At 41.3% G+C, this 15504-nt stretch overlaps 1 protein-coding gene across 3 annotated transcripts in view; it reads right to left on the bottom strand.

Annotated features, from left to right (window-relative positions):
* FRMPD4 (FERM and PDZ domain containing 4) overlaps positions 1 to 15504 on the bottom strand; it is a 562086-nt gene that overhangs the window by 156799 nt on the left and 389783 nt on the right. The window lies entirely within an intron of this gene.

The raw sequence follows: 15504 nt of genomic DNA, 5'->3' as shown, positions 1-15504 counted from the left end.
GGCAACAGGGTCACAACTACTCAATTTGGCCATTCTGGCCCCAAAGCAGCTAAACAGAGTATAGACACGAATAGGCATGTGCTGTGTTCCAGCGCTTGTGTTCCTATATGCCTGTGTGAAAGCAGGAATTTATATTCCGTAGCATTTTCACAGGTGACACAATACTCTTCTTTACCAATCCCAACACTTTAGAAATGGTAAGACCCTTTTTAGCTCAAATGCCACACAGTAAGAGACAGAGCGCTATGGTTTGCTGAGCACTGAACTATGGCACCTAGGGCTCCGCACCTGACACCAGGCCACTTCTGCTTCAATTGGTTCAGCTGTTTGAAAGCTCTACGACCTTGGGCAACGTACTGGATGGACATCTCTGTGCCTCAGTTCCTCAGCTGTGAAATACGGAAGTAGCACCACTCTATGGGACAGTTTATAAGGGTGATGGACACATATGAACATTTAATAAATATTATCTCCTTGTATTATTGCTCTTATCACATATGATGATTTTTTAATTAATAAATATTATCTCCTTGTATTATTGCTCTTATCACATATGATGATTTTTTTAAAAAAAGATTTTATTTATTTATTTGACAGGAGGAGCCACAGAGGGAGATGGAGAAGCAGACACCCTGCTGGGCAGGGAGCCCAAGGACCCTGGGATTGTGACCTGAGCCAAAGGCAGACACTTAACTGACTGAGCCCCCAGGTGCCCCTTGCTCTTGTCATATTTACATGTAAACACAAATAGGATCTTTCAAGTCAAATACTAGTGTTTTAGGGGAGGATGAGGTCAGGGCCAGGCAAAGGCTCAGCTGAATTCAGCTCTGAGGATTTTCCTGGGTGGACTCATTTGCCACTTCTGCTCCAGGGGAAGGAGAGCTGAAATTAATGGATCATAATACCATGTCACACGGGAAAAATATGGGAAAGACTCTATAATCCCAAATACAGCTAAATTATATGTTAATTAAGTACCTTTTGTGGGCTAGCCTGGAATTTTGCCACCACTTTTAACATTATTTCTATGGAAAATTACATTCCACCTTCCAATTTGAGGCTTACAAACCACTAATTGGAAAACATTCTGGTAATAAGGACACACTGTAATAGAGCTGCCTGTGGGCTACTGAGAACAGGAAGAAAGGCAGTTGGCACCAAGTAAAGCTCTCACAATTCAGGATACAATATATTTCATAAAGTGATGGCTGGCATAGAACTAACATTCATTAGGAAACGCTATGCAAAAATCTGGACGACTCTTTTATTGACATACTGCCACGGTGGCTCGACACGGGGCCTTTAAATGACATTTCTCCTAAACCATTTCTCCAGCTGTTTCTAGCAGTGATTTTAAGCAGAAAAGCTAACTGTTGGACAATAAAGATAAGTAAAGTGGCTAACTGATAATTAGGGAGCTTTCAGCCCGGCTTTCAAGATTTGCCACTGGCTGGGATGCATTTTTATTTTTTCAAATTTTCCTTACGCTGCGGAGCCCTAAGCTGGAAGGATTATTTTTTATTTATTTATTTTAAAGATTTAATTTATTTATTCATGAGAGACACACAGAGAGAGGCAGAGACACAGGCAGAGGGAGAAGCAGGCTTCCTGCGGGGCGCCCGATGTGGGACTTGATCTCGGGACCCTGCAATCCAGACCCAAGTCGAAGGCTCAACCACTGAGCTACCCAGGCGCCCTGGAAAGATTATTTTAATAAAGGGTTGGCCCATGCATTAAAGTATGGAAAGATGCTGTTTTTTTCTCCTCCCTGCCTGACCCTTGCAGTTTATCACTAAACATCACTACCTCGATCTTTCTAAACTAAGTCATGGTGGGAGTCTGCAGTCTAGACAAGTCTTGCAGTCTTATTAAAATAGTTCAGGTTTAAAAAAAATAATAAAATAGTTCAGGTTTGTAGCAGGAATCTGCTTCTCAAAAAAAAAAAAAAAGAGGAATCTGCTTCTCCCTCTACCTGCCACTCCCCCTGCTTTGTATACTCGCCCCCCCCAATCAAGTATATAATAGAATCTTTTAAAAAAAAATAAAATAAAATAGCACAGGTTTGAAGAGAAAAAATAAATAAATAAATAAAAGCATGGAGAGCCCATTCTCCCCACCTGGCAGTGGGTCCTAAACACTTCCCAAGTGAGTTATGCCCATCTGAATTATTCTGGGAGATCTCAGGGGTTTATACTTTTTAGAAGTTGTTCACTGTGCCTGCCCTGGGGCACTGAGCATCCAGGGAGACTTTGATGTATCTTACACTTTGGCCCTGATGACAGGAAGATATAAATGAGAAAAGTGCTTATTCCGCAGCAGATCCAGGGGGAATGAATGGCTGAGTTTCAAGGAGCACAGGAGAAGGACTCCAGAATCAACAAAATTCTATTATTCGATATGCTAATATCAGAGCCTCGGGAGTTTTGGTGACAGGCTAGACAACCGGGTAGAGAATTCAATCGGATCAGATTGAAAAATCCAAGAACCTGGTGGGTGCTGAGAATATAAAAAGAAACAGCGTTTTGCCCCCAGTTCAAAAATCCTCAAATTCTACAAAAGGGCATTGACAGGGACATAGAGGCAAAACCACGCGAATTCCAATTGGGTGGATTAATCCGGGCGGGGTCTGCAGTGTTCAGGGAGAAGAAAGGACCAGGTCTTATATGTAATTCAACTGCAGGGATCTGGGCTCCCTGACCACACCCCTGGGAAGCCCTGGGCTCCCCAACATCAGCCAGGCAGACACGGAGAGCACAACACGTTAGGATTCCTCCCAGGGACCTGCTGAAACCGCTTGTTCAAATTTTCAGCAAGCGAGGCAGGCGCCAGATTTCATGGGATAATATGTTTGTTTGTATAGAAACACCCGGCTTCGATATGTTGAAATCTCGGGTCCAAAGTCATCTCAAAAACTGACACTGTGGGGCGCCTGCGTGGCTCAGTTGTTTGAAAGTCTGCCTTTCACTCAGGCCAAGATCCCGGGGTCCCGGGATCAAGGCCTGAGTCCGGCTCTCAGCTAGGTGAGGCGTCTGCTCCTCCCTCTCCCTCTGTCTGTTCCCCCTGCTTGTGCCCTCTCGCTTTCTCTCTCTCTCTCTCTCTCTCTGTCAAATACATAAATAAAACCTTTAAAAAGAGAGAGAGAGAAACTGACACTGCATTTGACTTGCTAAGTGTAAGAGCATCTTTAAAATCTGGGCCAGTGTAGAACTGAAAAGAGAAATAACCAAAAGACTGAAAATCCCCATGTTAATATTTCTTGGTTACAGTATCTGCACAAATTTGGTGTGGAGTAGTCTTATAATAGCTAAAAGAATTTGACCTATTGAGATACTAGGATTTTCATTTACAACTGAACTCTAAATAAATTTATTTAGATTTGAAAGCATCGGATGGTGATTATTTGAGCAAAACAAGCCCCTGAGAGTCCCTTCTGTGAATAAAGGCTGCCTGGAGACCAGCAAAGATCTTATATCAACAAGTGAAAGGTGACAAAAATCTGATTAGGTGGCTCAGCCTAGATCTGGCATTGAGCTAAATCTTTTTTTTTTTAAGACTTTATTTATTTATTCCTGAGAGACCCAGAGAGAGAGAGAGGCAGAGACATAGGCAGAGGGAGAAGCAGGCCCCATGCAGGGAGCCCGACGTGGGACTCGATCCCAGGACCCCAGGATCACGCCCTGAGCCGAAGGCAGATGCTAAACCGCTGAGCCATCCAGGGATCCCCATTGAGCTAAATCTTTATGCCTGGTGTCCCTTCACCCTTACAGCTATATTCTAAGTCAGCATCAAACAAACTTTTTTTTTGAGAAAGGATGGATTGTAAATATTTTAGGGACTGTGGGCTACATTCTCCATGTTGTAAGCAAGCTCTGCCATTGGACCGTAAAAGCAGACATGGATGATATGTAAACAAATGGGTAGGGGCTGGGTTGCAATAAAACTTTATGGACAAAAACAGGCTGTAGGCTAAATTTGGCCATTTGTAGCCCTAGTATCTTGACTCTGGGTGAAGGATTATTTTATCCATCTTTTTTTTTTAAAAGATTTTATTTATTTATTAATGAGAGAGAGAGAGAGTGGCAGAGGGAGAAGCTGGCTCCATGCAGGGAGCCCAACACAGGACTCGATCCCGGGTCTCCAGGATCACGCCCTGGGCTGCAGGCGGCGCTAAACCGCTGAGCCACCTGGGCTGCCCTATTTTATCCATCTTGTGTGAGAAAACAGATTCCAAGATGCTATGGTCTGAATGGTTGGATTCCCCCCAAACTTCACATGTGGAATCCAAAGCCCCAAATCGATGGTATTACGAGGCGGAGATTTTGGAAACTGATTAGGTCAGGGGGGAGGAGTCCTCAAGATTGCGATTAGTGCCCTTATAAAAGAGGCCACAAGGAATGGACTTTTTTCTTCTACTATGTTTAAGGATGCAGCTAGAAGGTACATACCATCTATGAGTCAAAAAGCAGGTTCTAACCAGACACTGAATCTGCCAGTGCCTTCATCTTGGGCTTCAAAAGTCTCCAGAAGTGTGGAAAATAAATTGTTGTTGTTCAAGCTGCTCCATCCCCAGTACTTTGTTACAGAGGCCCAAAAGTACTAAGACAAAGAAAGTGTAAATGATTTGGTCAAAGTCCTAGAAGCTGTCTGGGTAGAGTAGACGCTTGAACCTTGTCTTATTCCAGTGTGTCAGGCTACCTTGGGCGTCAGGTAGTTGAGCTAAAAGATCTGAATCTTTAAGATCTGAATCCAGATGATGCCTGCCAGCTCCTTTTAACATGCTTTGTGCCATGCACCCCTCTGAGAGTCTAGCAAGCCTATGAGACTCTTCTAAGAACAAAGTTTGTAAAGGCAGAAACGAAAATACACAGGATTACAAAAGAAATTAACTATACTACAATATAGTTATAATATTTTTACAAAGCCTTTAGTGGGCTTCTCAATCACAGCACTATTGAAATTTGGGCCTGGATGCTTTTTCTACTAAGGGGACTGTCTTGTGGATTCTAGGATATTCAGCGGGATCCCTGGCCTCGATTACACAGGGTCAACAAAACTTCCTTACCTAGTAGCAACAATCAAAAATGTCTCTATACCTTGTGAAATGTGACCTGTGAGGCAAAAACTCCTACTATTGACAAACAGGGGCCGATCGTACTAGATGTGCTTTTTCACTAGCGTGTCCAATGAGACGAGGTAGTAGTAGGTCTAAGAAGCACCAAAACGTTGATGTCGTAGCAAATACCATGAGATTCTGATGTCTATAAAACCTGTAATGTGACATAACATGGATGTGTGCTTTGTATTGGTGGCGAAGTCACAATCACTGCAAATACTACCAGAGTCTGTCCCTTATATTCCTGATTAAGGAAAGAAAGTGCTCACTGACAGCCAGAGGGCAGTGAAAGTAAAAATATAATTCCGCACACGTCCTCCCCAGCGAATCAAGGTTCATGGACTCTCTGACTTCTATTCACAGAGTTCTTGTGGAGATCCATGGACCTCATGTTAGGAAACTCTCTCATTTAGTTTAGACATATAAGGAGGCTATGAGGCTCGATCAGCCACTAGGTAATCAATTTTAGCAGACCATAGAGGATTATTTAAATTTAATGTACTATTTTACAACCAACAAAACCTGGGCTCAGGACGGGTAAGCAATTTCCTCAAGGTCATATAATTGTTTAGCACAAAGGTGGAGACTAGGGCTGCCTTGTTTTGAGCTAAACCACCATTCCCTAGGAACAAAGGCTGAACGCATCACTCCCTTGTTTTCCTAACACACAACGCTGACCCGCCCAAGATGGCAAATTATCAGATCCCAAATTCCTACTTAAAAAAAGGACTTGAAAAAAAAAAAAAAAAAAGGACTTGATCCCTGACCTCTGAACCTTAATTGATTGTGCCTGTTTGAAGACTTTTTCAGGCAAGGGGCGGGGGTGGTGGAACCAGAAGACTAAATCTAAGGACTGCAAACAAAGCATTAAGGTAAGAAATGGTGGCAGAAAGTGGAGGGAGAGACACTCAGCTTTGACAGCTTCACTAAGGATCTGGAGGCAGGGAAAGACAGCATGCTGGAGCTATCCTCACATATTATCATTAAGTTAGACGAGCTAGAAGCATCAGGGAAGGGAGAGATAATAAAACTTCACACAGGGAGGCTATGAGCAATGGCAGGAGGTAAATGAAATTATGAAAGGCAGCTTACAGCCTGACTGTGTCACCAAAAATAGATGAAATCAGCCAAGTCACCAATACCAAATGGTACCTTACCATCCAGGCCATTCAAAGGGCCATCCATGGAGCGGTGGCAGCAGAAATGCCTCGAAGCTTATTAGGAAAAGAAGACTGTCAAGCCCCAGCTCAAAGTCTGAATCCACATTTGAGGTAGATCTCTAGATGATGTACTTTTCTTTTTCTTTTTTTTTTAAGATTTTATTTGAGAGTAAGAGCACAAGCTGGGGGAGGTGTAGAAGGAGAAGGAGACTCCTCGCTAAGCAGGGAGCCCGATGCCAGATTTGATCCCAGGATCCTAACCAACTGAGCCACCCAGGCACCCTAGAGGATGCACTTTAAAGTTTGTGAAGCACTGCCTCAGAAAATCTGATGTCCAAGGAACCTGAAAAGTGCCAAGGAGTATGGTTATGGCAGTAATAGAAAGCCTTTTCTTTTTTTTAAAATTTTTTATTATTATTATTTATTTATGAGAGTCATACAGAAAGAGAGAGAGAGAGAGAGGCAGAGACATAGGCAGAGGGAGAAGCAGGCTCCATGCACCGGGAGCCTGACGTGGGATTCGATCCCGGGTCTCCAGGATCGCGCCCTGGGCCAAAGGCAGGCGCCAAACCGCTGCGCCACCCAGGGATCCCAGAAAGCCTTTTCGATATGAGTTTCTGGAAAAATTTTTTCAATATTCCCACGTCCCTAACAAAACCTATAGGGATGCTAAATGGCATCAGTGACCAGACTGGTAGTTGCCTTGCAGGCTTAGAATGAAGTGATGAGAAATTTAAGAGATTTCCAAAATGTTCATATGATCTTCCTGAAGAGATTTGTTCTCTAACGAAACTATTCTTTCTCAAAATTTGTGGATGCAGATGGAGTAACAAATTCTTGAAAACTAGGAAAGCGTGGAATAACGTACAGAAGAAACATGGGTTAGTTTTCAGGTTGTTCTCCTAAATCTCCTAAATCTTAGCCACCTGAGGTTCTTATTACTTCTTTCGACACGTTTCCTCACATAACCCCCAAACTGATTTCTCTACGGTTCCCTTGGATGTTCAACAACTCCATCAATAGACCCATGCTGCCCACCCATCATCTTTCCATCCATCCAACATACATCATCTGCTCATCTGTCAACCCACCAACTGTCAACATTCAAGTACCAGGCACAATTAGAAATATTGAGATTCTGTTCTCAAATAAGACAGGGTTCTTCTTTTTAGAGGCTTTTATTCTCTTAAAATAGAAATTCCACAGAAATCCTTGGCTCTTCCATTTGTCTCCCTCATTCCTAATACCTCTTGCTTGAATCTGGCAATCCTGTCAACTTCAGCCCTAAAACAATGCCTGAAATTTGACCACCCCATTTCCATGGCCTTCTTCTTTCATTACCTTATTTTACAACATCATCAAACTCTCCTTGGAATATTATCTTTCCTTCTTTGATCTAGTGTCTCCAACAAATACTCAGTCCTCCTCCCATTGTTCTTTTCTAAGGCATCTATCTCAAGCACAAAATCTACTAATTAGAGAACCTCACTGGCACTCTCCTTTCTATACGGTAAAGCCCACACCGCATGGTAATAGTATTCACGTTTTCTTTCCTATAAGCACACTTCTCATTTCCAGACATATTTTATGCCATCAACAACTCCCTTTCCCTAAACATATCCCCAATATTTCTAGCCATATTGTAAGTTCCACTGTTCCTGGAATGTGTCAAATTGTACCATCTCTCCATGCCTTTCATTGTGCTGTTTTATACCTGGAAAGCCATTCCTATGTTCTGGGTTTCTTAACAACAACCTCAAAAAACTTAACTCTTTTGGGAATGGAGTTGGGGAAAAACAGAAGTGTCAGAGAAAGTTCCACAGAAAAAGTGACAGCGTGTTTATTTTTAACTGTGAGAGAAAATGAGAGTCCCATGGTGGGATCAGTTTTGGACAAAGATATCCCTCTTTTGCATACGCTTATTGGGTTTGAACTTGATTTTACTGTAACATTTTCCAAGTTAAAGTTGTTAGAGGTTAATATGTTCATGTTTGCAAGCCGACTAGGAGATGCTTGAGGGCAAGGGCCACTAATTATCACAGTTGCACCCTAGAGGTGACATAAGAGTTGCTAAGTGAAATAATTATGGGTCCAACTTCTAAGATGTCTGCAAATACTCTCTACCTATTGGTATTAACTGCCTTGCATAATCTCTTCCCTTTGCGCAAATTGTTTCTAAATAATACAATATGCAATGTCAGGAGACACAATTATTGTAATTGGATTGTAAAAATTATTATTTCCATGTTGCTAGCAGACAGTCTCTATGGCCTTCTTGGATGGGATGTCATGATGAAGTGAGCGGTTCTGCTAGGGAGGCCTACTTGGCAAGGAATTGAGGGCAGCCTCTCAGGCCCAACAGCCAATGAGGAACTGGGACATTTAGTCATTCAAAAGTGAAGGAAGTGGACCCTGCCAGTAACCACTAAGTGAGTCGGGAAGTGCATCCTTCTCCACTCTAACTTCCAAAGAAGACACCAGGCATCAGCCAACTTTCTGAGTGCAGCTTATGAGAACTCTGGGGCTAAGGAACCACCTTAGTCATGGCCACATTGCTAACCCACAGAAACCACAAGGTAATCAATGCGTGTTGTTTTAAGCCACTAAGTTTTGGGATCATTGGTTATTGCAGCATAGGTAACCACCACAACAACCACTCTGAGTGGGTTGCTAAATAATAATGACTCAAGGATAGTTACGGAGGATCGGGGACGCTGGGTTAATCATAAGTATGAAAAAGAGTCTTTTAAAGGTGAGATATATTTAAAGAATCCTGATGCTGGATTTTTATATACTATGCATCTATGCTGTAAAGAATTATCCCTTGGAAGAAAGGTTAAGATACTTCAAAAAGGAGACTTCCACTTAGCAATGCTGCTATCTTTCTTCTCACCCCGGCAAGTATTTGTAATGTGAGGAACCCGGTGCAGACAAGGTCAGGTCAGGGAGGCTTTGCAGTCACATCAGAAGTGAAAGAAGTCACCAGAAGATCGGCTATTAAGAGGGAGATAAACATTTCTGCCAGCTACTTCCTCCAGGAGGCTTTGTCCTCTCTGATCTCCTGCACAGCTCTTACATACACAATATGCTCATTTCGCCTCAACTAACTTATGTGTCTGACACACATGGGATGTTTAATAAACATTAGTAAAATGAATAAAAGAATAGATGCACGAATCTGGGCTCCCTGAAACCAGGGCGAAATTCTGTATTTTTCCCTATTTATTAAACACGTTGTTTGGCATACAGTAATGGCTCAATGTATGTTCATGTTGATTAATTGGCTGATGGATGACACATAATATTTTTAAAATGCTGATAGTGATAACATAAGACAACATTTCAATGACCCTACTAAGCTAAAATCATTTCCTATGCTTGGACATTTTATTGGGATGAAAATTTGAGAAGCCTCATCAAAACACCTTGGGAAAATTTCAACTATGGCACCTCGGCGCTCTAAGTATATTTTTCTAGTAGAACAAATGAACCTAGCACCTGCATTGTGGTGATTCACTTCCAGATGGTTGGGAACTAAATGTTGCGTTGGTATTTCATGTATGCTGACCCAAGTCCAAGTGGGACTTTGTATACATGTTGTTACTATACAGATGATGGCTAACATGGGAAAAGGATCATTTTCTTGATTGGTGGAGTTCTCAGAAATGCAAAGCCAAGTGAACCAACAATCCAACAAATAAAAAACACCCACATTCCAAGGAGGGTGATTTGCTTGTGCCTCACAAAGAAGGAAGTCACTAAACAAACTGTAACTCAGATCTCTGATGTTGGCTAAGGGCTAATTAATATTGTAAACCCTAAATCCAAAAGATTAACAAGGATCTCTTAGAGTAACAGAAGCAGGGCCAATAAAAAAAACCAGAAATGTAAATTAACAGAGGAAGAAATGAGGCTAAATAGTAGGCAACAGGGCACCTGAGTGGCTCAGCGGTTGAGCAGCTGCCTTCGGCTCAGGTCATGACCCTGGAGTCCCGGGATCGAGTCCCACATGGGGCTCCCTGCGGGGAGCCTGCTTCTCCCTCTGCCTGTGTCTCTGCCTCTCTCTCTCTGTGTCTCTCATGGATAAATAAATAAATAAATAAATAATCTTAAAATAATGATAACTAAGGCCATAATTTTCTTCAGGGATTGCTTTACTATTTTTTTTTGAAATTCCTCAAATTTTATCTTGGTTATATGAGAACATATGAAACTAACTGGATGTAACAAATGAAGGCAGACCATAGATAAAAGGAAGCATTCTTCTTTGTTTTTTTGATCTACTTCGTTGGACTGATCCTCCCGGGAATCTCAGGAGGAGCATTTACAACCAAACGTGTTGTGAAAGATGAAGAATTTAACAAGTTCCACATGCGAGTAATTCCTCTTAATATATGTGCACTGATATATGTGTAAGACAACAAGATTATTTGAAAGCATAAGAAATCTTTTTGCCTTGGTGGAACATCAGACTGTTTCCTCATATAATTTCTTCTAGGAACTAAACACCTTTCTGTTGTTGCCCACCAGTGATCTCGCATGGAAACCCAAGGTGCTTCCTGAATTGACAATTTCCACAATGCTGTCAAAGGCACTTTTAATGCACATTTGACCACCAGATGGCCGATGCTCACGCGAGAAAAAGATTTAGAGACTGTGTTATGAAGGTTGGCACTGGAGGGCAAAGGGAAAATGATGCAGAGGGAGACAAATGGTGAGTAGAATGGACATTAGGATTCCTCTCGAGTCCTTTAGAAACGGACTTCTGGGCAGTCAGCAGTTTCTGCAATCTCTGTGCTGCTAACACTGCACTTGCCCCAAGGGGCTCCTGGTGAATGAAGATGCAAACTTGTGCATGTATTAAGAATGATATACCAGGAAGGGCTCTCATTAGGGGCTCCTGGCACTCTGGCGGTGAGCAAACATGAAGACTTAAGGTGCCTAAAATTAAAATTCAGGGCAGATGACTGACTCAGCTCTTGCTTGTGGAACACTGACACAAACAACCTCCACTTTGATGACCTGGTCCCACCAAGGGAACAAAACCATCAAGGGAGCCTGCAGATGGCTTATGTGCTTGTGGGGATTGTTAATCAGTGCTGCACCTGTGAGGAGTTACTGTGAAGGCCTGGGAACTTTATTTATTTAAAAAATATATTTCATTTATTCATGAAAGACACACAGAGAGAGGCAGAGACACAGGCAGAGGGAGAAGCAGTTTCCCTGTGGGGAGCCTGATGCGAAACCGGATCCCAGGACCCCAGGGTCACAACCTGAGCCAAAGGCGGACGCTCAACCACTGAGCCAGCCAGGCACCCTAAGGCCTAGGAATTTCAAATTACCTACTGTAGCACTGTCAGATAGAGAAAATAATTATTACCAAATGTTTCAGGAAATAAAAAAAGAAGTTTTATCCTGAATATATGAAGAACCCTTACATCTCGTAAATAAGAACATAAATGATACCGTTTAAAAAGGATTTCAATCATTTTAAATTAATTTTTCATTAAGAGATTTGAATAGATATTTCTCCAGAGAAGATAGGCAAATGGACACTAAGCATACAGAAGACCTTCAGTATCAATAATCATCAAGAAAATACAAATCAAAATGAGATATCACTGCACACCCATGAGGATGGTGATATTTAAAAAGAGAGATAATCACAAGTATTGGTGAGGATATAGAAATAGAAAGCAATTGGTAGTTTCCTTAAAAGTTTAACATAGACCACCTTTGATCCTGTAATTCCACCCCTAGTAATCTACCGAGAGAAATGAAATCCTACGTCCACAAAGACTTGTACATGAATGATCAAACACTGGAAGCAACCCAAATGTCCAGTATCTAACAGACAGATAAACCAAATGTGAAATCAGCTTCCAAAGATGCAGCTGGGTTTGCATCAATGGACTGAGGAAACATCTGGATCTGATGCACAGGGGCTTCCTCTATTACAATGATGAGGCCAAAGTGGGTGAGAAGAGATAAGAGTGCACCTATGTTTATTGGAATGTGAGTCGGTGGGTGGGCAAGAAAGTGAAAGATCTTAGTGAGGTCACTGACACCAAAACTCTCCTGGTTAGGTTTAATTGTAGGGTTAAAGGTATTGTACTTTTAATAAAATGCAAACACCCCTGGGAAGCACAATACCCTGGATCCTCAGTAATTTAGATGATAATATGGCCAGCTCCATCACCTGCATTCCCTACTGAAAGTTTTTTTCTACTCTTTTTTTTTAAGGATTTATTTATTTATTCATTAGAGACACAGACTGAGAGAAAGAGCCAGAGACATATAGGCAGAGGGAGAAGCAGGCTCCTCTCCGGGGGCCCGATGCGGGACTCGATTCCAGATCCTGGGATTCCGACCTGAGCCAAAGGCAGGCGCCCACCCTCTGAGCCACCCAGGAGTCCCCCACTCTATCTTCTTAAAAACATTCCTTTCTGGGGTCGCCTGGGTTGCTCAGCGGTTAAGCATCTGCCTTGGGCTCAGGTCGTGATCCTGGAGTCCCGGGATCGAGTCCCACATCGGGCTCCCTGCATGGAGCCTGCTTCTCCTCCCTCTGCCTGTGTTTCTGCCTTTCGCTTTCTGTGACTCTCATGAATAAATAATAAAATCTTTTTAAAAAAATTCCTTTTTCAAATTTCTGCTTTTATAAGGCGTACACCAGGATGATTTGAAAAACATTCACATGGCGAAATTATTACAATGATGTTAACGCGTAAGTAACCTCACGTAGTTACCATTTTGCAGGTGTGTGTGAAGGTGGGTAAGACCAGATAAGAACTTGTCTTGGTGAATTTCAAATATAGAATACAGTATTATTAACTACAATAAAGGGGCTCAGCTTAGATACCCAGAACTTACTCATCTCAAAACTGAAAGTTTGTAACGTTTCCCCAACATTTCCCCATTTCTAATCCAAACTCAGAACCATGATTTGACTCTTTTTGTTATAAACAGTTTGACTTTTTCAAATTCTACATATATTGAAATCATAAGCTATTTGTGTTTCTCTGTCTCACTTATTAAATTTAAAATAATGACCTCCACGTTTACCCAGGCTGTCATAAATGGCAAGATTTCCTTTATTATTACAGCTGAATAATATTCCATTGTAGACATATGACTCATCTTTATTCATTCATCGCTCAAAGGACACTTAAATTGTTTCTATTATCTTGATTATTGTGAATAATGCTCTGCTGAACAGGGGAGTACACATACTGATTTAATTGAAGAATCTGATTTAATTTCCTTGGGCAACATTACCAGAAAGGCGACTGCTGTGTCATATGGTAGTCTATTTTTAATTTTTGAGGAGCCTCCATAGTGTTTCCAATAGTGGCTGTAGCAGTCTACATTCCGACCAACCATGCAGGACGGTTACCCTTTGCCCACATGCCAGCCAACAGTTCTTCTAATAGTCATTCTAACAGGTGTGCAGTTCTCTCATTGCAGTTTTGATTTGAATTTCCCTGAGGATTAGTGACTTGACATGTCTATTCGTTATAAGTATGCCTTCTTTGAGAAAATGAGAAATGCTTAAATTATGCCCACTTTCAATGAGGTTATTTCAATTTTTGCTATTGAGTTGTATAAATTACTTACATATTTTAAATACTGCACCACAATCAGATAAGGTTTGCAAGTATTGTTTGCCATTCTGTAGGTTGAAATCTTATTGTTTCCTTTGCTATATAGAAGCTTCTAAGTTATTTATTTTTTTGATATTTTATTTATTTATTCATGAGAGATAAAAAGAGAGAGAGAGAAAAAGAGAGAGAAAGGCAGAAAGACAGGCAGAGGGAGAAGCAGGATCCATGCAGGGAGCCCGATGCGGAACTCGATCCCAGGACTCCAGAATCACGCCCTGGGCCGAAGGCAGGCGCTAAACCGCTGTGCCACCAAGGGATCCCTGAAGCTTCTAAGTTTAATGTAGTACCACTTGTTTATTTTTGCATTTCTGTCTTTGGTGTCAGATTCAAAAAATTATTGCGAATACCAATGTCAAGGAGTCTTTTTCCTTGTGGTATCTACTAGAAATTTTATGGATTCAGGACTTACCTTTAAGTATTTAATCCATACTGAGTTAATTTTCAAATATGGCGAAGGGCCCAATTTCATTCCTCATATGCATATCCTTTCCTAATACAATTTATTGAAGACATAATCCTTTGTCTATTATAAATTCTTATTGATTTATTTGAGAGAGAGAGAGAGTGTATGTGTGTGTGTGTGTGTGTGTGTGTGTGTGTGTGTGTGTGTGTATGTGAGAGAGAGAGAGGGAGAGAGAGAGGAGACTCTTGCTGAGCAGGGAGGCTGATAATGGGCTCTATCCCAGGACCCCAAGATCATGGCCTGAGCCAAAGGCAGATACTTAACCAACTAAACCACCCATATGAACCCCTATTGTAAATCTTTAATGCACCTGTCAAACATTATCTGAACATATAAACATGGGTTCATTTCTGGGCTCATCATTCTGTTCCATTGATTTATGGCTCTTTTAAAACATTTTTTTTAAAGATTTTATTTATTTATTCATGAGAGACACAGAGAGAGGGGCAGAGACACAGGCAGAGGGAGAAGCAGGCTCCCTGCGGGGGGCCCGATGTGGGACTAGATCCCCGGACTCTGGGATCATGCCCTGAGTGGAAGGCAGACAGACAGCCGTTGAGCTATCCAGGCATCCCAATGGCTCTGTTTTTATTTTTATTTTATTATTTTTTTGCTCTGTTTTTATGCTAGTACCATAGGGTTTTGATTATTACAGCATTATGATATAGTTTCTAATAAAGCAGTGTGATGCCTCTAGCTTTATTCCTCTTTCTGAAAATTGCTTTGGCTTTTTTTTGGTGTTTTATAATTCCATACAAATTAAAGGATTGATAGTTCTACTATGAAAAAATGCTGTGTGAATTCTGATAGGAGTTGCAGTTGAATTTGTAGATTGGTTCGGGTAGCATGGTCATGCAAACAATATTAACTATTCCAATTTATAAACAGGATATACATTACCTGTTATTTGTGTCTCCTTCAATATCGTTAATCAAAGTGTTATAGTGTTGACTGTATGGGTTTTTTTTTACCTCGAATAAATTTATTTCCATGATTTTTTATTCCTTCGGATGCTTTTATAAAGGGCATAATATACTTAAATACTTTTTCAGATGATTTACTTTTAGAGTACAGAAATGCACCTGATTGTTAGGTATTGATTTTTTT

The sequence above is a fragment of the Vulpes lagopus genome, chromosome X, assembly GCF_018345385.1.
Source record: "Vulpes lagopus strain Blue_001 chromosome X, ASM1834538v1, whole genome shotgun sequence".
NCBI classification, from domain to species: Eukaryota; Metazoa; Chordata; class Mammalia; order Carnivora; family Canidae; genus Vulpes; species Vulpes lagopus.
The sequence above is the reverse complement of the archived record's forward strand: the minus strand, read 5'-3'. Positions and strand labels throughout refer to the sequence as shown.